The sequence below is a fragment of the Camelus bactrianus genome, chromosome 17 (genome assembly GCF_048773025.1).
Source record: "Camelus bactrianus isolate YW-2024 breed Bactrian camel chromosome 17, ASM4877302v1, whole genome shotgun sequence".
Classification (NCBI taxonomy): domain Eukaryota; kingdom Metazoa; phylum Chordata; class Mammalia; order Artiodactyla; family Camelidae; genus Camelus; species Camelus bactrianus.
The window spans coordinates 25539332-25566678 of NC_133555.1; the positions used below are offsets into that span (position 1 = coordinate 25539332).

At 39.0% G+C, this 27347-nt stretch overlaps 1 protein-coding gene across 7 annotated transcripts in view; it reads left to right on the forward strand.

Annotated features, from left to right (window-relative positions):
* FHIT (fragile histidine triad diadenosine triphosphatase) overlaps positions 1-27347 on the forward strand; it is a 1253716-nt gene that overhangs the window by 516325 nt on the left and 710044 nt on the right. The gene's annotated exons all lie outside the window — the stretch shown is intronic.

The following is a 27347-nucleotide window of genomic DNA, read 5'->3' on the forward strand; positions in this document are numbered from 1 at the left end:
AGTTGAACTATCTACGTCCTTACTGATTTTTCTGCCTGCTGGTTGTGTCCGTTTCTGAGAGAGAGAGGAGTCGAAGCCTAACTATAATAATGGATTCATCCATTTCTCCTTGCAGTTCTATCAATTTTTGCCCCATGTAGTTTGACACTGTTGTTAGGTACATACACATTAAGAATTGTTATGTCTTCTTGGAGAACTGACCTCTTCATCATTATGTAATGCCTTTCTTTGTTCCTGATAACTTTCCTTACTTTGAAGTCTGTTCTGTCTAAAATTAAGATAGCTATTCCTGCTTTCTTTTGATTAGTGTTATTTTGGTATGGTATATTTTTCTCCAACCATTTATTTTTTTTTACCAAGTTATAATTTTATTAAAAAGTATTAATTTTTGAATTATTGATTTAAAATTTTCATTTTTATGCTTTATTTTTAATCAATTATGTCTTCTTCCTCATCTCTTCTTTTTAAAATTTTTAAAAATTGAAGTACAGTCAGTTACAATGTGTCAATTTCTGGTGTACAGCACAATGTCCCAGTCATGCATATACATACATATATTCATTTTCATATTCTTTTTCATGAAAGGTTATTACAAGATATTGAATATAGTTCCCTGTGCTATATGGAAGAAACTTGTTTTTTTTAATCTATTTTTATATATAGTGGCTAACATTTGCAAATCTCAAATTCCCAAATTTATCCCTTTCCACCCCCTTCCCCTGGTAACCATAAGACTGTTTACTAGGAGAATTGACTTACCTTTAAAACATGTTTGTTTTTAAAGGAAACTCTGCCACTATTTTAAATGGAAAACCATGCCACCTACCATGAAGAGAAGGGAAACATAAAAATACTCAGTGAAATTAAATGATCACAAATTAACTCAAGGTAGATGTTGCCTGAGATCCACAAGTGTTAGCTGGTTAAAACAGGTGGCACCACATTGAGCCTTTTCTCCTTGATATAATAAAAAGGGTTGAACAGGAATTTAAACAAATGTATTTCTCACCACATGACTCAGTTATTTAATGCCACCTCTGTGCAGTGCTTAGAGTCCTCTTCTGTGTGTGCCTGGTGGTGTGTGCCCAGCCTGCAGGAACCAGTTGTCCAGCGTGACTAGCCCTGGGCTGGAGGTGGGAAGGCAAGTCTCCTGTTTCAAACCTGCTGTTCACTAGTTGTATCCTGTCTAGCTTTTACTCTCTCTTAACCAGCTTGTAGGCATATTTCAAAGATGATACAAAAAAATATTTGCTCTAGGCCAGAGCTACTGGGGGATTAAGTGTATTTAATTCTGAGGGTCAATGTTAGGGAGTCTGTTCTACTGCCCCTTTCTTCCTCTGCTCTCGAAGGAACAAGCTTGCCTGCCAGGGCCACAGTGCTGCTCTCTCCTCCAGAGATGAGCTCAAACCTGGCAGGGGCGGGGCTCAGAATTTTAAAGAAGGGGGATAAGGTGAAAGTCTCCAACAATACTTTTCGCCTGCTGCTGTTGTCAGTCAGGTCGCTCCTCTCCTTCACAGGGCATGGTGAACACCTTCTAAAAGCTGCGTGGGAGAAAATGTCACCAAGAGCAGGAAAAGTATTTTGAACTTGTACAGGCTTCCCTGGATGGATTTATGACGTTCTAGTCTCCGGTCCAGAGGTCAAAGTATAGAATTTACCAAATTTTATTAGTTCAGAGATAATATGAATTGTAAAATATACCAATAATGTCATTATTAGAGGACTTAAAATTTGCATTAAATATGCACATCTACATTAAATATGCACATCACTTGAAAAGAACCTTCATTTATGAAACATTAAAACATGAGAAAAAAATGGTTATTTTAGAATTAAAAAAGCATTCTGTCATGGTTTTCACTACTTTACCGTCATCTCATTCCTTTAAAGCTTCATCAATTCATATGCCACCTAAATACTTAGTACTAGTCTCTCTGTTTATGTGATTTTAACTGAATTGCAGAACCAAATATGGATATACATCATTTAGGATTAATTTTTTTTTCTTTTGTATGATAAATTTTTTTTTCATCAGGCTTAAAAATAAATTTGGTATGTGGCATTGGGTTGAATGGACCATGAGCTTGTGATATTGTAATAATGATATTGGATCCAGTTCCTATTTGGCCCAACTCTTTTTCTTCCTGGAAGATAAACACACTGACAAACACACACACACATACACACAGAGACACATACACACATGGAGGAGGCCAAAGGAAAGCTAAGTCAACCTTTGTTATTAGGTGGATCTTTCAACTTTTGCACATACAAGAGTTGGACTGAACTTTTGGTGATTTTTTTTTTTACCTGCATTGAAGTAGCTTCAGTGAACTGGCTCCAGAACAGACTTTTTCTCTTCTGCCCTAATTAGGAGTAAGATCTCACCTGGTAGGGGCCGTCAACACAGAACAGCCATACAGCAGGGGAAATGGATCCAGAGAGCAGGAGAGAGCATGTTCACCTCTGGTTGGTGTTGGTTCAAGCTATTTGCTTCAAGCCTTCTAAAATCAGGCATTATCCTCAGGGCTGGTGGCCACTGGGACTGAAAGGGGTGGTGGGAGAGAGAGAGAGAGGGAGAGATGGATTTATCTACTGCATGAGCAGAACGAAGAGAGAAGAGAGAGATGAACAGTGTACTATGTACATCTGAAAGCTCTGTCTCAGGGAAGCAGAGTACTCCCAATGGAATTCCCTCCCCTCTGAAATGGGAGAATTACTTGCCCTTAATCCTCATTCACCATGAGAAGATAAGAGGAGATGGAGGCAGGAAGAGAAGAAATCTTGAGTTGAGGCAGATAAGCTGCTTGAGTGTTAGACTAGAGGTGCACTCTTCTCTGTCCATCTTTTCTGTTTCCCCTCTGATATTCATAGAAATATAGGTTTCTGACCTACTTGTGAAGAATAGATATATTTTTCAGACAAATGTTTTCCTAAACTAGTGAAATGTGTACAGAAGCAGAAACTTGTAGTTGGACTGAATGTTAGGATGAGAAGACGGAATGATTGGATGGGGTGGAGGAGGACTGACTTCGGACTGTTTGTAAATGTTGAAGACGTGATGCTTATCAGACGCGTGATTTGGAAAATTGTAATTCTTGCAACATTTACTCAGTGCCCAATGAATGTTCAACACCTCTGCTACCTCACTTAAAAATAATCAATCTCTATCATCCTGATGAGTGACTCTGAAAATAACCACCAATCATCCCAACTTCAGCAGAGAAGATAATATACTTCTAATTGGGGGCAGAGTGGAGTGGAATATAGAGATACTAACAGATATTTGGTAAGAATGCCTTCTGCATCCTAAAAAAAGGATTCTACCATTCAACAACCCTTGGAGATAGTGAGCATGAATGTGATCTCTTCCAAAGAGACTCACTGAAGAAGTGCCTTCTTACCTCCCTGGGACCCCATGAAATTAAGTAAGATGCCCATTGACAATCCAAGTCTCCTGTTTCTGTGATCTGGGAATTTGCATCATGTTAGGAAAAAAGTTAGTGGTTTCCAACTTGAGAAAGGGATGACTTGGCTTTTGTGGTGTGGTCATTGGTGATTATTTTTTGTCCTCAGATATGAATTGGCTATCATATAGAAGAGAGACTAAAATTTACTCTTTCTAGGTTCTCATGACAGACCCTAGTAATAGGGAAGCTGATTTTAGCTTGAATTAATGACTTTGTAGAAAGTACAGAGGTCTATTGTTGGAATGGTAAGCCTCACAAAGTAGTGATATTCCCATTAGTGGAAGGATTCAAACTGAATTCAGGTTCTTTGGAAGCAAGTAACACAGACCAACTTGGGCTGACATAAGTTAAAAAAGGAATTTATTAGAAGGCTATCTGGGAAGTAACAGAATCAAGATGGGAGCAGCCCAGGCTTAGAAACAGGAAAGGAATCAAGATTGAGTTCACTTGGCTATTGAGGTACCACTGTGGTAATGAATGAAAGACTGAGTTGTGTGTCACCGTACTCAGGACTTAAAGTCCTAGAAGAGAAGAGCCAGTGGGCTGAGCTTAGGTTTTATGCTCATTCTTTGTCCATGTAGAGTGGGGACAACAGAACATCTACCAGAGGTCTCCAGGGATCCTTTCAAATTCTGTAGTGGAAGGGTAAGGCATCCAATTTACTATCCTACAAAGACTGTCTGCAATATGAGGAAGTTCCCCCAAAAGGAATCAGGATGCTGTTACAAAAAAGGAATAGGGGCTGAGGAGCCAAAAATTAACAAGCAATATTTACTACAGAAATTGGCTGAACATCCATTAGGAACATAATAGAGGACGATAGTTCATTGGGTAGAAAATTAGGTAGAAAGACTTGGTCCCTCTGGCTCCAGTAACACTGATGGGCAAGAAAAAAAATCCCTGAGAGAAAAGGGCTCCAGCTTCCTTAAAGATAGCCAGGTAAGCTTGGGTAATAACATGCTCTGGTTTCAAGGATGATATGTCTAGGACTGGCTTCCCTTCAGATGTTTTTATCTGGGATAGAGTGACCAAATACATACCACAGAAAATATTCACATGCCCAGAGTCTTGGAATTCCTTACCATTTTCTCTGTCATCCTCTCTGATCTCCTGTGAAAGTCAGTTTCTAAACTCTACTTCAGGCAATCTCCTCAAAACTCCCCCAGGCAAAAATAGATACCCCTTCATTGTGTTTCCCTAACACCTTCTGCCCACATCTGTAGCAGAACATAAATAAAAATCATATTACATTGTTTCCCACTGGACGAGGAGCTCCTTGATGAAGGGTCTTGTCTTTTATTGCTGGAGTTTAAACACACAGTGCGGGGACAAGGAGATGAACAAATTGAAAGATTAAAAAAGGAATCATGACCAGAGGCCTCCTAGGGTTGGGTTCCATATTGGCGCCTTCTCCCACTGCCTTCTCAAATATGTCCTAATCCATACACTTCTTGGTCCTAAGCAGTGTGAATATTTGATCTCCTGGTGTCTGTCAGGAGAAGCTGAAAGCTTTTTGCTCTATTGATTTGTTCTCACAAGAGCTGAGCTGTGAGTGGTAAGTAGTCATTTGTTTCTATTATCACTGTCAATAGCATGATTTCAAATGACTTTTATCAATTGGTTTCAGGGGATCACACCTTTCATTTACAAAGCCAACTCCCTAGAACTGAACCAAATTAAACCAAACCATATTAAGCTATCCAGCTTAAGATTTCAGTTCATGGACATCATTATTGCGGGAAATCATCTTTCTTTCTTGTTTTGTGTCTGTGTGTTTGAGTACAGAATCCTTAATTTAGATATGAGCAGAAGTACATACACAAGCATAGAAATCCTAAAACAACAACCACGACTAGAAAGTTTTAGAGAAGAGAGAAATCACAAGCCGAGAGGAGTCAGAATGAAGTCAGAAACCCCTTGTTTCAAATACTGTGGATAGGTTTCTTACCCTCTGATTACTGTTGCTCCTGGTGAAATGGGGATGGTAATAACAGTGTAATTCATAAGGCTGTTGTGAGGGTTAAATAAACTTGTTGGTTCTTGGTTTGCTTTCCATTCTTCTTAGACCCAGACCTTGGTGATAGCTGGGGAGAGAGTGAGCAGCGGCTTCTTCAGTCCCGTGGCTCATCACATAGGACACCAAGAGCCTGCCCCTCCCTGTTTCCTACTTCAGGCTGTTCCCCGTGCAGTTGAGAAGCCAATGAGTAGAATAGGGCTGTATATATGTGTGTAATGGGCTTACCTACATTAACTTGGTCAGAGTTGCCAGGAGAAGCAGCACTCAGAATGGCAATACTCTCCAGAGTGCCCTTTTAACCTGACGCTTTCATACTTAAACCAAATCCTTCCCTTTCAGAGCTGAACTGCTTGTGGTGAAAATACATCTTAAGCTACTTCTAGAACTTTTAGATCATCTCCCAAGATGGAGTTGGCTCTGTGTGTGGCCCCAACTCTAATTACTGTTTCCTTTATTAACATGTGATTTTATCTTATAATATAATGGTTGGAATCCTGTTTCCAGGACAACTAGAAGTTGACCAAGGTCCCCTGTAGGGTCAGAATCCTACTATAGTTTTGATTCCTCTTACTTTTGTGGTCAAAATTATTCAGTTAGTTCCATAACTCTGCCAGCTTTCTTTCCTTGTGTTCTCTCTCCACACAAGGTCAGGTTCACCTGTGTAATTCCTCTAAATATATATATATTTTATATATATAATATATATATATATATATATATATTATATATATATATATCTCCTATATTTCTAAAAGCTAACTTCGATGGCTTTCTCTTCTACTTAGTGGCTCCCATTATAAGGGCTTCCCACTGAAAAGTGTTACTGCATTGTTACTGAAATCACTTGTAACAATGCTTAGCACATAGTAGGTACTCAGTAAATCTAAGCTGCTATTACTCTCATCATCATTATTACTAGTACCACCTTATGGTTATTCTGAGGATTAGATGATAAAATGACTATAAAGTATGTTAACATATTACCTAGCATATTGTAGGCACTCAATAAATGTTAGATACTGGTGATAAAGGAGCAGAAGCCAGAGATTCATTTAAGAAAATAAAACACAGCATCTTCCAGGGTCATTTCCATGGTATATTCTTATATCCCATTTCCTTCTAGTGTTCTTTACAATGAGGATTTGTTTTCAGAATGATGCTTTATTCCAGAGGTACTTCAGGATGTCTGGTCATCAAAAAAAATTCTCTAATACTTAGTAAGTCAGAAAAGTAGTGTCATAGTTTAATGTATTTATCTTAGGGTGATGACTATATATTTTTGCAAGTAACTTATGCTCATCATTAAAAAGGTGAGCAATTCAGAAAAGTATAAACAAGAAAGCAACACATCATCCTAAATCCTACATCCTACCTCCCAGAAATATCCACTGTGAACAGTTGAAGAGCATCATTCTAAGTCTCCTAATGTATGTATATATTATAGGAAGATGGAAAAATAGGCAGTAAGGATTAACATATAAGAATGGGGGTAACTCAGAAGTAACTCATTTCTTCCAACTTCCCCCTCAACCTTCCAGCATTGTTGCTTGCATAACATTTGCTCTGACGGGTTTATAGCATCCTCATTCTGTTTTGCAAATGTTAATTTGCCCATTTGTTTAGTTCTGGTTCTATTTTTATTTGGACCCACTGCTCATTACTAGTCTTTTCACTGTGGTTTGCACATCCCAGGATTATTTATTTTGACTTATCTCTTGGTTGGATAACATTCTTCATCAAGATTTTTTTTTTTTTCCAAGAAACTCTTAAGAGGGTTGTATTTTCTGAGATTTTTCACTTTTGAGAATATCTGTCTACCGCTTTTATATTTGAACAGCAACTTGGCTGACAGGACATTCTTGGGACACCTTTTCTTTCCCTCCGAAGCTTGCACATTTTGCTACATGATTTTCAGAGCCTGGATGTTGTTATGGAACGCATGAGGCCAGGCTGATTCTTTTTCCCTATTGGCGTTGATTTGCTTTCTTTGTCTTACATGTCTGAATACTCTAATTTTATCTTGACGCGTAATAGGTTAAATAGGATATATTAATGCTGATTGTTACTTTTTTTTTTCTCAATATGATGTATCATTTTCATTCTGTGCATTCAGTCTTTTATCTTCTGGGGAAATGTTTCTGTGTGATAACTCAGTTTTTCTTTTTTGGGGCCACTGTTTCAGGGGACACCAGTCTTTTGTTGGGTTCCTTTATTCATCTTCCAAATTAATACTGTACTTTCTGTTTGCTTTAGCAAGTTCCTTGTCTTTTCCTTAAGTATTCATTATAATTATTTTGAATTTCTCTGTCATTCTATTAATTTGGCTTTGACTTTTTTCTATTTCTGTTTTTAATTTAGTTATTAGATCTTCAGCAGTATGTAGTATTTTTCATTGTGTCCTTAGCTCTGGAATTTCCTTTTATCTTCTCAACTTTGAACTCCTATTGAATATTCTTATTTAGTTTTTTACTATTAAAGAACACTCATTGGGTATTTATTTCTGTTCCTTGGGTTTTATTTTCTTCTTCTGAGTTCATCTATTCTTTGTGTTATGTTCTTCTCCACCCCCACCTTTCTATCCCCTGCTTCAGGTAGTGTGTCTGCATGGTGATCATGTCTTCTTTTTTAATCTTATTCAGTTTTTTTTTCTCACTATTATTCAATTTTATTTTATTTTTTATTTTACTTTTTATTCTTTTAATTGAAGTATAGTCAGTTTACAGTGTTGTGTCAGTTTCTGGTGTACAGCATAGCGTTTCATCCCACTCACTATTAAGATGGATGTTTCTGTTTTTTTCTGAACTAATGTGAGAAGATCTTCCTTGATCGCGTTTCACGTTATTTGGGATTAGTTTGTCTTCCTTCTTCTTAGCCAGAGTTTGAGAATTGGATGCTGTTTTATACCTATTTTTCTAAAGATTGGTTTTCCAAGTGTGGTCCTGAGACCAGCAGCATCGAGTAATGAAGGAAATTCTTGGACCCCAGCTCATACTTACTAAGTCAGAAACTCTGGGGATGGGGCCCCGCAGTACCTGTTTTCATAAGCTTTCGAAGTGATTCTGATGCATCTTAAAATTTGAAACCCACCACAATAAATGTCGTGGAGACCTGGGACTGGAAAGCTGTGGTGAAGTAGAATGCAATCTGCCACAGGGGGACCTGAGTCCTGCTTTATCTTCTGAGAGCCTATTAAATTTCCTGTCCCTGGACTCATTCCTCAACTACAATTGTTCTTCTCTTTTGGGCTTCAACGAATCCCCTCACTAGCCATGTTGCACTGGAAATCAGCAAGCTCCGGTCCTCTTTCCTTCCTCTCTTGACAGAGACTGTCATGAAGGTTGTCCCTGCATAAGGACACCTAGGGGTTGAGTGGGGACAAAAATCCAGTCTGCACTGTGCTCACAAAGAGAGTGCCTGGTGCAGGGCTGCATCAGCCCAGAGGAGGGGATGCCATTTCTAAGTGATCTGCCCAGAGGGGGGCATCTTTTCATACAAGGAACATCTTTAGTATGTATTGGCAGTCCTGATAAGGGCTTAAAATGACATGTAGGACTTTCTATAATAAAGCAGTATTCCTTCAATTTGTTTAGCTTTATCTAATCACTCCCTTTCCTTCAGTCCATTGTCAGGATTCTGTCTACTTTCTTTCTTCAGTGCTGCCCCTGGGTGCATGTAGGGCTGGGGTGGGGAGAGTTAATGAGGTTGACCTTACAAGAACTTCATTTTCGTTTCTTAGCTTGTAGTTTAAAACTTTCTATTATCAGCTTATAGCACTTCACCGGTTAAATTTTAGCTGCTGCTAAAATTTTAGCCTTTAAAAATGTGTATTATTTTGTTATTGAGGTGTGTTATTCTGTACTTCTGCCTTACTCAATTGTTAATACACAACAAATGCATTAAAATATTTTTTTTCAGCCAACATGAATGAAAACAATTATTTTCTGCTTAGCTTTTTATCAGTAGATTTCCTTGGTTGTTAGCAGTTGTATACTTTGCATAACTTAGGGGGAAAAAATGAGATTTGAGAGGATTCTGGAAGAATATGAGCATCTTTAACCTGGGTAGATTAAAGAACAAGTTCTCGAGATGAAGCGCTAGCAATTGGTGCCCTCAGCAGGATATATTGATGGACATTGAGAAGTCCCTGGCCATGAGATGAATGAGGTCTAAGTACCTACTGGGCATATGATGTGAAGGGCAGCCCAGCCAGTGCAGCAGGGAGGGGTTTTCCTGTAAAGCATTGGTTCTCATCAGGGATTGATTTGTTCCCTGGCAACCCACCACCACCTGGAGACATTTAGCAGTGTCTGGAGACATTTTTGGTTGTCTTAACTCTGGAAGTGATGCTACTGTCGTCTGATGGGCAGAGGGCATATATATCTACAGTGCAAAGGACAGCGCTTCACAGCCTAGAAGTATCTGATCTAAAATGTCAATAGTGCCGAGGTGGACAAATCTACCCTAAAGGAAGAGAGTTTACATAGACAAGAACAATGGCTGTTCATTATACTTTCTAGTTGGCTAGTGATGAACTTTCATATTAATCCAGGAATAAGTATGCATACTGGTTTCATTGAGACTTCAAGTAGAGTATTACATTCCTTTTTTTTTTTTTTTTAAACCTGTCTTTTTTTTTTTTAACCAAAGAAATAACCGTTTTACCTCCTTGGAGGTACAGTCATTGCGATATTGTCTCACCCTTGCACCAACACACAGAAGTCAATTTTAATTAACTAAAGAAACTCACGTTAATCTTTCTCTTAATGGTTAAGTTTGTTTGTAACTCTAATGGAGATTTTGCAATTAGATTCCTACGTAATAGTCACCATAGGAACTATAGGAAACATTGATTTAATAATAATTAAAAGTTTTAGGTCTGTACTGAAAGGCTATTATCTTTGAGCTGTCTGGGCAGAAAATGTTCCTTCTTCCCTTTTAGGTTCTTCGGTTGGTCTAATAATTAAATTGACATAAGACAGATTAACAGGAGAAAAACAACTTTTCTAATATATGGGAGCCCCAAAGACATGAGACCCCAAAACAGTCAGGCAACTGAGGCTTATATGCCATCCTGAGCAAAGGAGAAGGGGGCAGGGGGCAGGGGCTTCAAAGAGGAGGAAGAAAAATCACAGGAAGATGAGAAGAGCAGATATTTGGTAAACAAATGTTTGCCATATGGATACGTCTTTCTGATATCAAAAGTTATCTCTGAGGTTAGCTCTCTTCCTGGTACAGGCCTTCTATCTATTCTTTTAGCCAGTTAAGGGGAAAGTAAACAGCAGTTAGTTTCTGAGTCTGCTGAGCCTTTCAACTCCAAATAATCCACGTACCAAAGTGGTATATTTGAGGGTGGGGGGTGGAATAGTCTCCTCCCCCTCAGAGCCTCACATCCTTTGAGCAAGACTAACAGGTAAGAACTACCTGTCGTTTTCTTAATCAAATGGCTATTTACAAGCGACCTGTTGTTTGTCACGGGGCAACCAACCATGTGATTGTGGGGACAAGTTGCTTAAGATCTGCAGACTGCAGTGTCAACAGCACACATATTTTAAATGGGTATGGAGGAAGAGATGAGCCTCTTTCTGTTCTAACACTCTATGCACTCATGCAATGCAAGTGATGCAGGCTGGATGAGCCCTTCCCTCTGGAAGGCTGGGGACAGGGAAGCCTTCTGCTTTGACTGGTTCTCTATGTTTTTGGTAGATACCCCAGTGCAAATCTTTCCTTAACCTCTCTTTTGCCAGGATGCCCGCAGCAAGTTATAATTTAACACTGCACATTAATACGTTTTAATAGATTTTAAATGAACTTTCTCTAAACAGATAGAAGAAAATTAGGAAATCCCCTGGCAGACAAACACATCTATCAGTGATTTGGCAGCCCTGGAACAATTTCATCAGACTACATCAGCAGTTTCTCACAATGTGAATAGTGTGTTTGCCAAAGACACACACGATCATGTCTGAACCTCACAAACTTCTCTCAGTTAGGAGGAGATGTCACTGTCAAAACTCTAATGCCTCAAATGATCCCAACCACAAGTTTGTAAAAGAAACAAAACAAAACAAAAAACACCACCAAACTCAGAACTGGTATCTGAAAAGCCATTTAATACTATAGAAGTTTCTCCCCGTGATCTGTAAGCAAAACAAAACTTGACAGCATTTCTCAGTGTTGATAATATGCTAAGATGTTTATCTTTATGACTTGCTGGCATATCATATGTGTGGTATATCATTATATAAACTTGGTTTTACTTCTAATTAAACATCGAAAATACAGTTGCTTTCCTTTGTTCTTGTGACAAGATGGATAATTAAGTAACTTTTGTTGCCCAGTGGAATTATCTATGCTCAAAAACTCAACCCAAGCTAATTTCTGTTGGTGAAATTCATTTTTAAATACTATAACCCTCATCATTTCAGGAAAATTAATATTCCTTGTGAACAAATATTTTAACCAAAATGTGGTAAGCTTATTAATAACTCTGAGTGGAGAGAAAACAAATATTTGAAAAGATGGTCGACATTTTGCTTGATGGTTACTTTTTATGTCAATAATTATTTCTGAGATTTCTAAGCAAAAGAACACATTTACTCAGTTGCTCTTCATTAATCTGGAAAATGTCCTTTCTTTTAATTTTTCAAAAAAACCCATCTAATTGTTTCTGAATGTTACGTTTCAGTTACTTTTCATATTCATTCTGTAATATGAAGTCTGGGATTAAATTTCTTCTATGGAAGTTGGATGATAGGTACTTACCATGGTACCTCTTTCCAGACCTTTTTGCAATTTTAAGTTGAAAGAACATGATCTAAATATCCTTACCTCTAATGCCAGTTTCTCTATGAAGCCTTCCCAAAACCAGTAGCTGTGAACACTCCTTTATTTTGTACCTTTGTGGTTATTCCCTTTTTCATTGTATCAGACAATCCAATGGTGGTGGTGTTCTTCCCTTCAACTAGACTGGGGCTCTTTGCTCCTTATCTTGGTAGTTTTGTCTCCTTCACACACATGTTGTGTAGTTTGGGCCATTGGAATCTGATGACAGGGTCTGGATAAAACAAAAAGAATGAAGCCTTGAAGTTCAGTTGATAGCATAAATTTTAAAAAGAGTAAGCTTCCATTTAAACTTCCTTAGAAGAGAAGTCAAGACTTACCCTTAAATGTGAACACCGATAATCTTAATCCCCTGTCAGTTCCTTGGTGTTAGAGACTGAGGATTTAGGGTTGGGCTTCACTCAGATCCTCATAGACTCTAGCCCTGTGTTTGTGGTGGAGGGAGAGCTGGGTAATTTCTTTGGATGGTGACTGTTACTTTCTAACAATGCTTTGGGAGAGGCAGTGTGGACATGGTTAAGAGTGAATAAGAGTTCTTGACTCTGAAAGACCAGAGTTCAAGTTCTGGTTCTGCTGGTTCCTAGATGCAAGACTTTCAGTAAGTTCCTGAATGTCTATGAGTCCCAGTTTCTTACCTACAAAATAGCGATACTGCTCTCTCCTCTATGTGTTATAATGATTAAATGTTGAATGCTTGTTGGCTGCTGTAAAAATAACTTTATAACAAAAGTTCTCACTCTTGTTATTGGAAGTCAATGAAAGTGTTTAGGACTCTGGGATGCAGGGCTGTGAGAAAAATCTTTCTACTCATCCTTTCTCCCAGTGCGAATGTTGTCCAAAGTTGACTTTGACTATTTCCTTTGCACTTGCCCCTGTTTTGCCCTCATTTCCTTAGTATTCCTTCCCCTTTTCCCTCTAGAATAAATATACTATGATTCTACAGGTCTTCTTTCTCCTTGAGTACAGAAAATGATGTAGAAGTGATGCTGTTTAAAATAATTTAAGAAACAGTATGTTTGTACAAAACTGAGGATACCAGAAATAGCTAGTAAATTTGATGTCTTCCAGATAATTAAAAGCACTTTAAAAAAAACCCTGAAATTTCTGGAATCATACAGTAGAAAATCCACAGGGGAAAATACTGATACCTGTTTTCACATTATTAGGTTCTGTAGAATTTAACTCTCATCTCTTAATGGTAATGGTGACAACAGCCAGCATGCTGCCATCGTGCTACGAGGTGGACACTGTTGTACTTATTGTGTAAGTGGCCAGACCCTAGAGCGCATATCTGTTATGTGTCCAGCTCTGTTCTGAGACCTGGATAAGATTTAGTCTTTCCCTATGAGGAGCTCACAGACGAAGAGAGAAGTAGGACACAGGTGCAGATCACCTTACGATGAGTCTGCACTGGACTCTGCTGTTGGTGACTCAGACACCAGCAACAGCAACAGAGGACTTAGTTGTCTGTTCCTGGGGAGACAGAGGGAATGGCAGTTTGGCGTGGATTTTGGAGATGAGGTCAAATTTCCATAGCAAAGGAGACTGAGGAATGGGAAAAGAGGACTGGTTCAGCTAATAGCTGAACTGAAGAAGGGTCCTGAAAGATAGTGTGCTGCCTGAAAAGCCAAAGTTGGAGAAAGTCAAGGTGGACCAGGAGAGCCTCTAGGGGCTGCAGGAAGGCACGTGGTTTGGGCCCAAGGCCATCATTAGTGACCTTGGAAAGTGATCCTATTAAAATGGCAGAGGGAAGAAGCCGACTTTGTATTTGGCTGGGGAGACAGTGAAGATGAGGTGGTCAGAAGATTCTTTCAAGAATGTTTGTGGTTAAGGAAAGGAGAAAAAGAAGTTGGTAATTTGAGAATTTAACGTGCATGAGAACATTTGTGAGAAAGAAGAGACATAAAGATTAGTATAGGAATCAACAGAAAGGGGAAGACTGAAGACAAAAAGGAAAGAAGAGAGTGTTCTGAGCCATGGAAGAGGAATTTGGTGAGAAGTGCTTTATTACACCTCGTGTGGGATTTGAATGCTTACCTGGAGACTGTGTTGCAAAGGAAAATATAATTTGGGCAGAAATGCTTGGTGATCTTTTCTATTGCTTTCCTTACAGGTGTGGCTCACCGAGGTTTGCCCTAGCTCAGTATAAAGAAAACGGTGATTAACGTGTTGTCCTCAGCTTAATCCTGAACAGTTGCATTCTTCCTAACACGGTTTCACTTTCCTCTGATTCCTCTTCTCCTGACTTACCTCTGTCCACTCCCCTGTCTTGATGTTGGCCACCTATGACCTCTCCACCAGTTGCTATCAGCTCCTGGCTTTTTTCTTTCTTTCTTATTATCATTATTTTTCTTAGCTTCCAGATCTTGGCCACCCAGTTTGGGCTTAAAATTTAATGCAGGTAAACCAATCTGTAATGATCCCTTTTCCTGGCAAGGCCAAGGTGTTGACTTTTCATACCCTGTCCTCACAGTAGCCCCACCGTGCTTAGCCCGGTGGATGCCCTGTGACTGTTCCCCCACTCTCCTGGTGACATCTGTGGGACACAAGAAAGGACACAGTAGATGACAACAAAAGGTGCAGGAAGGAGGAGGAGAGAAACATTGAAAGAGAAATACAGGTGGAAGCATCAGCCCAGAATAGAGCAGGAGCAGTTCGTCTTTGAAAGGATAGTCCAAGGCAGCAGGGAAGCGTGAGATGCTGTAAGATGGGGAGGAGAGAGCTGAGAGAGCTCCTAGCACAGAGCCTAGGAGGCTAGAGAGACTCCAGGGAGAACAGGGTGTGGAAATAAACAAAGACCACTCAAATGAGGCTATTCAGCCAGAGCTTGCTAATGCAAGGGAGTCTGCCACCATACTTGCATTTGGCAGAGACTCAAAGGCAATCACGGGAACAGAAGCTTTATAGAGGAAAACAGCGAACACTTAGGTGTGCACTGACTAGAGGTGGCTGACATGGGGAAACTGAGGCCAGGCTAGGTAGAATCAGGACGTCTTCTGTTGTTGGTTAGGGGAGTTTATTTAGGTTTCCCTGGTTGGCCCTAAGTTGGAAGACAGGGGCAAAAATTGGGGAAACTGGGCATTATTTAGTACTAACCATTTGGGACTGGTTGCTATGGAAGTGTAGTTTGGCTTCCTGGACTGGTTGCTGCAGATTGTGGATCAGAGTTCTCTTTTTGTATACGATCTGGCCATCATCCCTCGTGTATTTGGTCTCTCATGGGCTGAAGTTACAGATGTCGTTTTTGTTGTGTGTGTGTACCATATTTTGCAGGACAGGCTTTGACTTGTGGCCTGGCCAGATCTGAATTATCACAGAATTCTGCACTATTCCAGGTGGTAGGATATCAGAATACACTATGTTTCCACAGACTTTCACGTACCCCACTTCAGTAACTAAGGGGGCTGGCTTCTAAACTGAAATTGGAAACAATATTTTTTAGATGTTAACTTCTTTGGAAACATTAAGAGTAACACCCAAAAAGCTTTTATTTTGTGTTTAGTCAAATATAGTTCCTCAGCTGTGGCTTTCCGAGGAGCCTAATTACTTTCATATACCATGAACAGTCGATAGAGCACTGGGAAAAGTCATAGCTATAAATTTATATTACTTGAGGGAGAATATTTGGTCTTAGAAATGTTAATGCAGCCTCCCATCTCATATTATAGGAATTAGTTTTATTTGGGAAGTAGAATTTGATTGACTTTCTGACCCACCTAAGAATGTGGCACTGGGGAGAAGTGTTTTGCAATTGGCTGGGTCTGAGTTCTTAATTCTAGAGATGTCAGCTCAAAGGAAGGGCACTGTGTTCCTAAAAGAGATGTACTTGGATATCCCTCTGCCTTGTTCATGGGAGAGGTCAGCAGGATGGAGTAACAGAGAGTCACACATGGTGTCAGACAATTAAGATGTCAGTCATTTCCAGTTAGCACAGAACTATAAGGTACCCCAAGAGTATTTTTAAATTACGATTTGTTAATTTCATTGGGCAGCAAAAATTGAAAGTTACAAATGTAGAAAACCAGGGAGCAGTAGGTAACATCCTGGCTGTGAATGTTTTTCAGCACTAATTCTGGGTCTGTTGTCCTGGTAGAAACTCCAAACACTTTTCTTTAGTAATATGTGTTGCATGTATAAATTAATGTGCAGGGAAAATTATTGTGGGGAAGTGTCATGTCACCTGGGTTAGTGCTTTGTTTATGATATTGTAACATAATATCAATTCAAAGTAATACTTCTCTTGGGCTAGTTGGTATCATAAGGACAAAAGGTGGTATTCTATCTCTATTTTTGATCAAAAACAGTCTTACCTATGATGTCAAGCGTGCGAAGTGAGAGAGTACAACTAAGTTTAACCAACTGTAGATTACTACTAGAAGAATAGTTCGTGCCCAACTTAATGAGAAAGCTTGCGTGTCCCCCAGAACTTGGAGAAAGGCTCTGGTTCTTCAGGACATCCTGGTGACAAGCAAGCTGTTCATTATCCCAGTTGGAACCATCAGTTCAAGGTCAGGCTTTGCTATTGCTGTAGTTTACTTCTTTCTTGCCAAGCACTTCCCTGGGGCCTTTGCTGTAGCCTTCAGGGCAGTGCTGAACCACAGCCATGTACACAGCAACCACTCTTGAGTCCTGCCAATGCCGGGAGTTGGAAGAGGGCAAGTTTCCCCTCACTCTTTCCTTCTTAAGTAATCCAGCTCTATTGCTTCTGGGAGCCTACCTAACTGCCTAGAATAAGGACTATGTTTCCAACCGTCCATTCTTCTAAGTGTGCCTGTCAACTAAACTCTGACCAGTGAGAGTGAGGAGAAGTGATACATGCAATAACTAAAACATATCCTTGATAGTTGGAGGGAGGAATGAATAGATGGAGCCCAAGGGATTTTTAGGGCAATGAAATTATTCTGTATGATACTATAGTGGTGGCTACATGTCACTATGCATTTGTCAAAACCCAGAGAATGTACAACATCAAGAGTGAATCCTAATGTAAACTATGGACTTTGGTTGATAATAATGTGCCCATGTTGGTTCATCGATTGTACCAAATATGCCACACTGACAAGGGATGTTGAGGGTAGGGGAGTATATATGTGTGGGTGGGGAGGGCTATGTGCGAACTCTCTGTATTTTCTGCTCAATTCTGTTGTGAACCTGAAACTACTCTAAAAGAATAAAGTCTATTAAAAAAAAAAAAAAGAAAAATAAAGTTTGAGGTTTGCCCCATCTCTATCCTGCTGCCTAGATAGTGGATGGGATGGCTGGAGTGCCATCTCGGACCATGAGAATGAGGGCTATACCTGAGGGGTGGTGAATCTGGAAGTAGCTTCGGTTTTATGTGACTGCAGAGTTAGTGGCTGGACCAATTCTGGTCTGCTGGTCCCCAGACTTATGTGGGAGAATAAAAACATGTCTGCTTAAACCATTGTTATTTTGAGCTGTGCATGTCGGTCCATGGGTATCTGTGTATCTGTGTATGGTAATACATAGTTGTACAGTTATATCTGATTCCTAACCAATAGACTATGTATATTTTTTCTTTGCATCTCCTTTCAGCTTCTCAGTAAATTATTGTGTCACAGATACATGGCATTTCTCTTATATATGTGTGTGTGTGTGTATAAATTATGTGTGATATATTTATAATATAAATATATTATACATTTTTATAGTGTAAATTTTTTCTACCTAATTTTGATAGGATACATGGAGTTCCAAATGTTATAAGAATACATACAGCTTCTAATTTGAAGGTCACGTAGTTAAGATAAATCACTGTAATAGCCTTTTGTTAAAGGGCAGGTTTGCAATCTGATTTTCCTTTTATCCCACCCCTACCCCTACCTTAAATTCTGAAAAGAATACATTGGAAACTGTTCCACTTGGCACACAGACCATATAACCAGAGTGACTGTAGCAAACCAGATTGATTCCTCTTAAATCACTTCAGTATGGTAGCAGTAAATATTCCTGATCTTCAACCTTCCTGAACTCTTTCTTCTCCCAAAGCTACGTAATCTGGGGATCTTGGAAATGTCTGCACTTAGGTAGAGCCAGGCAATTCGTCCCCAACAGCACAAGTTAGTGTTCAAAGTTGAATAATTTCTTTATGGAAAGCACTCTTTCCTGCAGTATATTTGAATGAGCCAACTAACAAATGAATCTCACAAGGCTCATGTCCTTTTCCTGTTTGCCATTTTCATCTCGTTTCCTACGTGGCATATTGAAGAGTTACCAACTTTAGTCCTCCAAGATGTGGGGAGGGCCAAATGAGCATACCTAGATTTTGAATTGTTTTCCTATATGGATTAAACTTCATATGTGTGTAAGTGTTCGTAGCAAGTGGATTTATACAGCTCAGTGGTGATTTTTCCTTGTGGATATTCTTTGGGACATTTACTTTGAACCAGTTCCCACTTTAGGCCTCCTTGCTGTCAAAATAATATAAACACCAGGGACAGGAAATATATCTCAGTCCATCAAGTCTATCTCCTTCCTCTATGACTGTCTCTAATTAGGTTCTGAAAGTTTTAAGTGCAGAGAAGGTGAGTCTGAAAACCAGACATTCATACTGCAGTTTAATGGGGGTGAGAACACAGGGATGGAATTGGGGAGCACATTCTGGAGTCTGTAAAATGCTCGTTCGATTTTTCAGGGTTGGTGACAATGTATGGTATTTGTAATGAAAAATACGTTTTAGTTTGAGAATGTGTATATGTGGTGCTAAGCTTTACTTTTATTCTTATTGGACGCTTCAGACTTTAAGAAAAATTCTTTGGGATTTTTATTTTATGTCAAGAGGGCTGAACATATTCTAACCCTGGCTTGCAGTATATCAGGTGGATACCAGTCAATTGTTGATTTTCACTGGGTTTAGGTCAACTTCTATGATAAAGCAATATTTCCCTGATTCTCTTCATTTTTTCTCTTGGCTGAATTCTGTTTAGGAAGCATATTAGATTGCTTCCTCCTGGAAGCCTTCCCTGATTCCCTCAAGACTTTATTAGAATCCTTTTTTTCTATGATCCTACTATGTATATATCCTATGCTCTAAGTCTTCTGTCCCCCTGGCTGAATCTTCCACCTGGCTGTTCCTGACTCAAAGGCAGTGGCTCTGCCTTATTTTCTTTGACACCTATAGTGCCAGCTCAGTGCCTGGCCCATAGTAAATGCTCAGGAAATTTGTGTTGAATTAATATATTTTTCCAGAGGGACTTATATTACTTATGGGATAAAATTTTTAGGCATGTGCATAGAAGTTGCAAAATAAATATTAGTTGATTTGATTTCCAGTGCTTAAGTAATTTTCTGTTGCAAAGCAGGATCTTCTAAAAGACTCATTAATGGTTTGGAATATTATTTACAGCATTAAAGCAGTTTTCTGAAAGTGCATATATATTATCCCTCTTTCCCTTTAAGTGCATGAACTCAGTGAAAAATAAACAATAAATCGATCACATCCTGAGAATTACTGGAAGAAGCAGCTCGTTGTCTGCTATTCCCTGGAGGTGGAGTGTAGAGGTCATGGGTGAGGAGAGCTTCTGATTTGCTGTTGTGACCATCAGTGACAACATCTGTAGTATGGATTTTGATTAACATTTGAATCCATGAAGCAGAGCATTTGAGTCTATGGTAGATTTTGTTTGAACCACAATCCTGCTGTCTGTTAAGGAGGTTTGGTCCAAAGCATCCAACAGGGTCCCTCTCCTCTTGTAAATTTGAGCAGAGAAAATTTGTCTAAGTTTTTTGAATTTATTTACATTTTAAATTATTAACTGATTAGAAGAAATATTTTATTTTTGCAATTTATTTCTAAATTTTCAAAGAGCAAATTAAAACCTTTCAACAACCTTGTGGTTGTGTAGTTTCTTGGTGCATCACTATTTACCTAGGTTTGTAAATCTAGAAACTTAAGTTTGTACTTTTACCCAGAGTTGAGAAGGGTCAAGGCCACTGACTCATGCTTACCTAACTCATAAGAAGATGATAAATTAGAATGCCAGTGTGTTCATTCTCTAGGAGAAATATAGCTGCCAAGTTACATTCATGTTATCTGGTCAGCACTTTCTCCAGTAAGAAGTCATGGTGGCAAATTAAATTAAAATCAGAAATACGCTGTACTGATGAGGGTGTGGGGGAAACAAGCAGCATCATTTACTATTAATAGAAATTTAAATTGCTACAACCTCTTTGGAGGGAAAAAGTTGGCAGTATCTCACATAAAAATGCATGTGTCCTTTGCCCTTGGAATTTTGCTTCTATAAATTTATCCTTAAGATAAATCTCCATATGTGAGCAAACATATGAATAAGAGTGTTCCTTGTGGCATCATTCAAGGAATGAAAGAAATCTAAATAACCTTTTCAAATGTGAATTGATAAGTTGATTTATGGTCTGTCTCTGTGATGTGAAACTGTGATGCTGTTAAAAAGAATTACATATGTAATATACATGGATATGTGATGTAAAGAAGGGACTCCAAGGTGTGTTATTGAGGGGAAAAGGAAAGGTACAGAACTGTGTGAATGATGGGCTTCCTCTCACTGTGTTAACAGAAAGGGACACACACATATGTGTGTTACTCCACAAAGTGTGTTTCTGAAATTTGGGAGACAAAGGCTGGAAGGGCTAGGGTGGGAGAAAGACTCATTTTTTCACTTCAGATGCTTTGCATCTATTTGAATGTATTACCCTGTGCTTGCATGTTTTATGTTTTCTTTTTTTTTTTTTAAGTTAAAATAACATTCAATTAATTTCTTGTTGAGTTTTCTTTAGTTTAAAATTAGCGGCAAGGAAGGTGGGCTTGTTGCATAGTCTTGTTCTGGTTGGTCTCCTGCCACAGTCACCTGCCATGCAGATCCCATCACCCCAGAGAGCAGCCTCTTTCAAGAGAATTTTCTCATCCCTCTTTCCTGGATTCAGCAGCCGTTGTTCCCCATATGTGACAGCATTATGTTTATGACCAATTCCCCCTGCAGCTGAACTCTGGTTTTTTGAAGGAAACTTGGGAAATACCCGAATCTCTTAAGCAACTCATTTACAAGCCACTTCATAGGTCAGGTTGACTTTTGTGTAAATTATCATCACCAGGGGAGCTTATTCAAATACAGAGTCCTGGTCCCACTTCAGAGATTCTGACTTGCTTAGTCTGGGATGGGGTGAGGAACCCCAGCCTCAGGGGATTCTGGTGCAGATGATGTCTCTACACTCCTCCCTCTCTGTCTTCTGAGAAATTTAGAGAATGGTGTTTTTCAGATCCTGTCCCTAGGTTCCAAAGTTTTTTTGACTGTGTGCCTCCTAGAAGATGACACATATTTTAAAGAAATCAGTAGCAAATTATTAGCAAGTTCATCCATTCTGTATCAGTGTATCTTTAGTAGATGTGGGAAGAAAGGAAATATGACCAAGTTCAGTTTCCTTAAGGGCCAAGAGAATGGCTCCTCCAAGGTGTCCAACTTATGGGAGACCCAGATTATTTTATGCACACTCATCTCAGCCTAAATCCTTCTTGGACCATGTGGATGATGGAAGATAGTAATATGTCTCTGAAAGCCAGGAAGAAAGAACATTTGAATTAAGTTATGGGCAGCTGACCTTTGATTTTAATCACAACTGCTTTTAAATGGAAATGGAAGGAGAAGGAGTGGCAGAGCAAGGTGGAATGGGAGAAAAGAGAAAGTCAAGTGAAGTGCATGGGCTTTGGAGTTAAGCTGACTTGCCTCCTGATAGAAATTCCACCCCTAGCAAGCTGTGATGTTGGACATGGTATGAAAATTCTCTGTGTCATGGCTGTGAAATAAGGATAAAACTGACTGTATTACCATGCTCAGAAGATACAATGCGAGAACATATGTAAACAGCTTATGCAAACAGCTTAGCACAGTTCCTGGCATTTATCAGAAGCTCAATAAATAATGGCTAATTGTTTTAATAAAGGAGCAGGAAATAGAGACAGAGATAATCACATGGGCTTGTCAGCTGCTTCCTTTAGCTCAGTGGACCCATTAGTCAAGAGATCCACGTAGCAGCCCCAAATCTGCCAGCAACTAATGTCTTGCATGACCTTGATCAGACTGTTAAATTCCTTGAGCCTTGATTTTCCCATTTGTGAAATGAGAAAGTTGAGCTACTTGGCCTTTTCACCACCACTGTTTTTACTTCTCAACTCTAGGGAAAAACCCAACTATTTGTTAACATTCCTTTCTTTATCCCAATGTAGATCAGGTAATTACTTTTCTTATATAGAGCTTAGATGGAAGGAAGTATTCTCTCTAAATTTGTGATCCTAGCCACAGTGGTTGAATTCCTGTTTCCAGTTGATGCTCCCTAGCAGCAGGTGAAGCCTAGTTCTTTAAAAAAAAAAAAATCCTAGTTTTGAAGTGTTTGATGAATAGTTTGTACACATCTGACAATTTAAATGAGTAAATATTAAGTTATGGGAGCTATCAAGTAGGTCATGGGGAGGTTATTTTACAGGATTGCTGAGCTCTCACACTGAACCCCCTTTCTTAATTTCGATAATAGCATCTGGAAATGGGTGAGGAAGACCTGAAGTATCTCAGAGGAAGATACCTCTGCTGTGTCATCTCACTGCCGCCAGTGTGCTCATGTGAGAGGGATCTCATATGATTCTCCTCTCTCTCTATTGCTCTGATTTTGGCAGTCATGTTTAAATCTTAGCTGTATCCTATGATCCAGCATTCTTCAAAGTGTGTTACATGGGACACTTGTCTCTTGAGGCAATCCATGAGAAGAAAGTTCTTTTGGTTTTAAAATGTGTAGAAAATGCTGTACACCATACTGCCCTCCTTGGGGAATCCCAATGCATCTTGGTATATTAAAGGCTCTGAGAAGTCCCCAAAGAAGGAAAACTTGTTAAACTCAGCATCTTCCAGACTGACTGAAATTTGGAACTTTTTAAAAAATACTAAAGCAACTGTAATCTCTCTGATAATAGTGTTCCACTGAACCCAGACTGGGAAATATTTTCATAGACTATGAAAGGACTCTGGGTAGTTGATTCTGCTTTGATACTTGTGATCCAATCAAAGGAGAAGGAAAAATAGGTTGCTGGGAGATTTGTCTTGTAAGGCAACTGTAGTTGGAATTTATGTAATGAGGTGGTAACTTGATGCTAAAATGTACGTTTGAGTGACCAAGCCTGGTTAAATTTGTAGGTGCCCTCTGTTGAGTCACAGAGTATTGATGGCTTTCTTGTTTTTGCTGCGAGATTTTGTGAGTCTCAGAATTTCATTTAAATATTTTGGTGGAGAATGTGTAACTAGTTATGGATCTGAATGAAAAATAACACATGTGAGTCCATAAATAAATAATTAAAATCGTGCATGAATAACCCCAGGGTGAATACCACCATGGCCATATAATGTAGAGTTTCAATAGAACTCCAACAAAATACATCTGTGTCTGGCTCCAAAAATTGCTTTCTGAAGATTGGAGAGGTAGATTTATTAGAGTCTACACATTTCTGATTATTCACGAATATGTGGTTGTGAAGTTTCAGGAACATTCGAGTCCTGGGTATTCTTTTCTAACTCTTACAGAGAAATTTGTTTCAGAGTTAGGTGTAGACCCCTCAGCTCCAGCCTATTCTTACATAAACTGTTATCATATTTACTGACAAAGAGCGATATAATCCCCCTTCAGATATTTCAGCCCAACTAGTAACTGATACGTTCTTCTTTATTTTCAGTCTTGCAAAGCTAAAGGGAAAGGGTTGTACAAAAATGGTTTTGTTGATGCCTGAAGTGATGCAAAACTAAGATGAAGGTAACAAATTCAGAAAAAAAAAATTCAAAACATTATGTTCAGATTAGGTTTATGGCCTCATGTAGTTTAGTGGAGTGAGACAAAGAACTGAGAATAATCAGAGAACCTTTCGCCTAAAAACAAACACATAGTCCAGGAACATTAAGGCATGGCTAGTTATTACAATGTAAGCATTTTCATTCAGCAATAGCAAAAATAAAGAAGAAAAGAAATGGATTGGAGCTTTGTGGATAATTAGCCAGCATTACATGAAAGTGGAAATGGCACATTTTGGATCACAGTTGTACGATGGAGTGCAGTCCTTTGTAAATTCTTTCTCCTTTTCCATGTCAGAAGGACACATATAATTAAAGGAAACAAAAGGTTCTGGTGAATCTTCAGTTCTAGGCAAAATGTTTGAATCCTTTCGTCTCCAGTTGACCATATTTAATACAAAGTGAGGACATATTTGGGATTCCAAAGGGAGCAGTGGCTTAAGGATGATACAAAACAGTGATTGATCCTATATGCACTTGTTTATGGCTTGGGCAATACCTACCTTCATCTGGACTCACTGATATTGCCTCCCTAGTTCATGACACACACATGAGTGTGTGTGTGTGTGTGTGTGTGTGTGTGTGTGTGTGTGTAAAACAGATCTAAGAGCAGCTTCTTGGTTGGAAGGGGGGTAATGGGCAGTAGTGTGCTGATAAATACTTAACAACTGGCTCTCAGAGGGAAAAAAAATCTTGATATGTAGCATTGGAGGATTTGGGGATTTCTGTAGGGGAAATGCTCCTGCCATGACTGATTTCAGGTTGTCAACCTGACATCAGCTGGCTCACAAAATCCTGAAAATGTAACAAGCAGTTCTCATGAGCCAGTGGGAGCTGACTCCAGGACACCCCTGCTGGATGTCTTAACCGTAGGTCATCGTGTGGGGCTGTTTCTGCGGATACCTGTAAGGCCCTTGCAGGCTCCGGAGAATGCCTTTTGAAGACAACTGGCCTTTATGATCTTTTAGATTCCTTTCAGATTGCAGATACTATAATCCTTTCCCAAGAAGTATTTATAAGGACAGAATACATTGTAACCATGTGTGATAAAATGTTTTAAAATATCAATTAATACTGATATTATTTGTTGTTTCTAGTTGTTCCTAGAGAAATGGTGGTTTAACTCAGACACTTGTAGAGAATTTATTTATAATATTAAAAATTGGTTTTAGACAGAAACAGATTCACAGACATAGAAAACAAACTTATGGTTACCAGGGGGAAAGGGGGTGGGAAAAGATAAATTGAGAATTTGAGATTTACAGATAATAACTACTATATATAAAACAGATAAACAACAAGTTTCTACTGTATAGCACAGGGAACTATATTTAATATCTTGTAGTAACCTATAATGAAAAAGAATATGGAAATGAATATATGTATATATGACTGAAGCATTATGCTGTACACCAGAAATTGACACAACATTGTAAACTGACTATACTTCAATTTTTTAAAAAATTGGTTTTAGGGAAGGCAAGCGATTCTGACACAGTGGTGCCTGTGGCTATTTTTGCTCTTTAAATGCAGCACTATTGCCAGATGAGACCTCTGAACAAGACAAAAACTTTGCATTATGGCAAAAGCCCTTAATACAGGGTATCTTATCATGCAGGATAGGGACTGGCAAATAATGGCCCATTCACCAGATCCAGTCCACTGCCTGTTTTTGTGGGGCTCATCAGCTAAGGGCTATTTTTACATTTTTGAATGGTTGAAAAAAATCAAAAGAGGGATAATAACTTTGGAGGCATGAAAAAGATCGTTTCAGTGACCGTAGATAAATTTCTCTTGGAACACAGACTCGCCCTTTCGTGCGTATCACCAGTCATCTGTATTACCATATCATCCCTGGCTGCTTTCATGCTATACAAGCGGAGCTGAGTAGTTGCAGTAGAGACCATGGGCCCTGCAGAGTTGAAGTAGTTACTATCTGGCCCTTTCCTGAAACAGTTGCCAACCCCTGATCTAGGAAAAAAAAGTCCCTGAGGAAATGTGATCAGTTAGTTCAAGGTTCTGAGCAGTGACTGAAGAAGTAGCAATACGAAGGCCAAATTCATCCAGAATGAGATTGAAAGAATTTGGAAAAAGGAATGGAGAGAGCCACAAATGGCTCAAAATATGAAAAACAGAAAGGGAATAAGGAATTTCTCACTTTGCCCAAATCACTTCCTTTTAGGTTTGTTTTTTAAAAACAAACAAACAAAAAAAAAACCCTAAGATGAAGAAGGTTCTCTTCTCATGCTCTCATGTTGATGTGTTGTGAGGTAGAGGGTCTCCTGCTGCACAAGGAGCCTGATGCTATCATTGGAAGGTACCAGGCTGGCTCTGGAAGGCAGACAGGTTGGGATCATGTTCTAGCTGAGCCGCTTACTTGATGTGCGGTCGTGGACACTGTTCTTTCAACAGTTCTCATCTTCAGTTTTCTCACCTATATAATGTAGAATTATTCTGAGTATCAAGTAAAATATGTAAATTGCTTAGCATCAAATCTGACACATAGTAAGTATATAATAAATGTTACTTTTTGTTTGTTGTTTGTTGTTATTGTTATTCTTATGTTTGTACACCTCAGGACCTTCCACACAGGTGTATATTTAAGTTTTGGGATAAGTTTTTAGCCTTTTAGTTTTAGCAGGCAGAATTAAATATTTAATTTGGCAGTATCTTAACATATAATACAAACTCTTTTCATCCCAAATACTCCATCTTCTGGAAATTGTCTTGAAAAGAAACTCATGCAAGTGTTACAGTCTCAGTCAATATTTAGACGCTGGTCTGGTTAGGTTGTGTCCCCATTTCTTCCCAAGAGGAGACTGCCCTCCAGTGGAAACAATTCTGGTAAGGGGAGAAAATCATTTTGGTAGTGAAGACTATGCAAAATGTTTTGTAAAATTATTTTCTGTTATAATGTATCAGCTTATGAAATTTAAGCATACCTGCAGGAGAGAGAACTCTCCCACTGTCCAAGTGCCTCCACAGTCTGCTCTGATCTGATGATGGCATTCACCAATTAGACATTCATTCCTTCGGCAGCCATCTCCTGTCCCCCCACGTAGTACATGCATTGCTTTAAGCAAAGTGCTTCTCAACCTACGTTTCAGAATAGAAATCTAAGGTGCTCTAAAATATCCTGATGTCTAGGTTGTTCCTCAGTTCAATTAAATCAGAATCCCTGGGGGTGGGAGCTAGGCATCA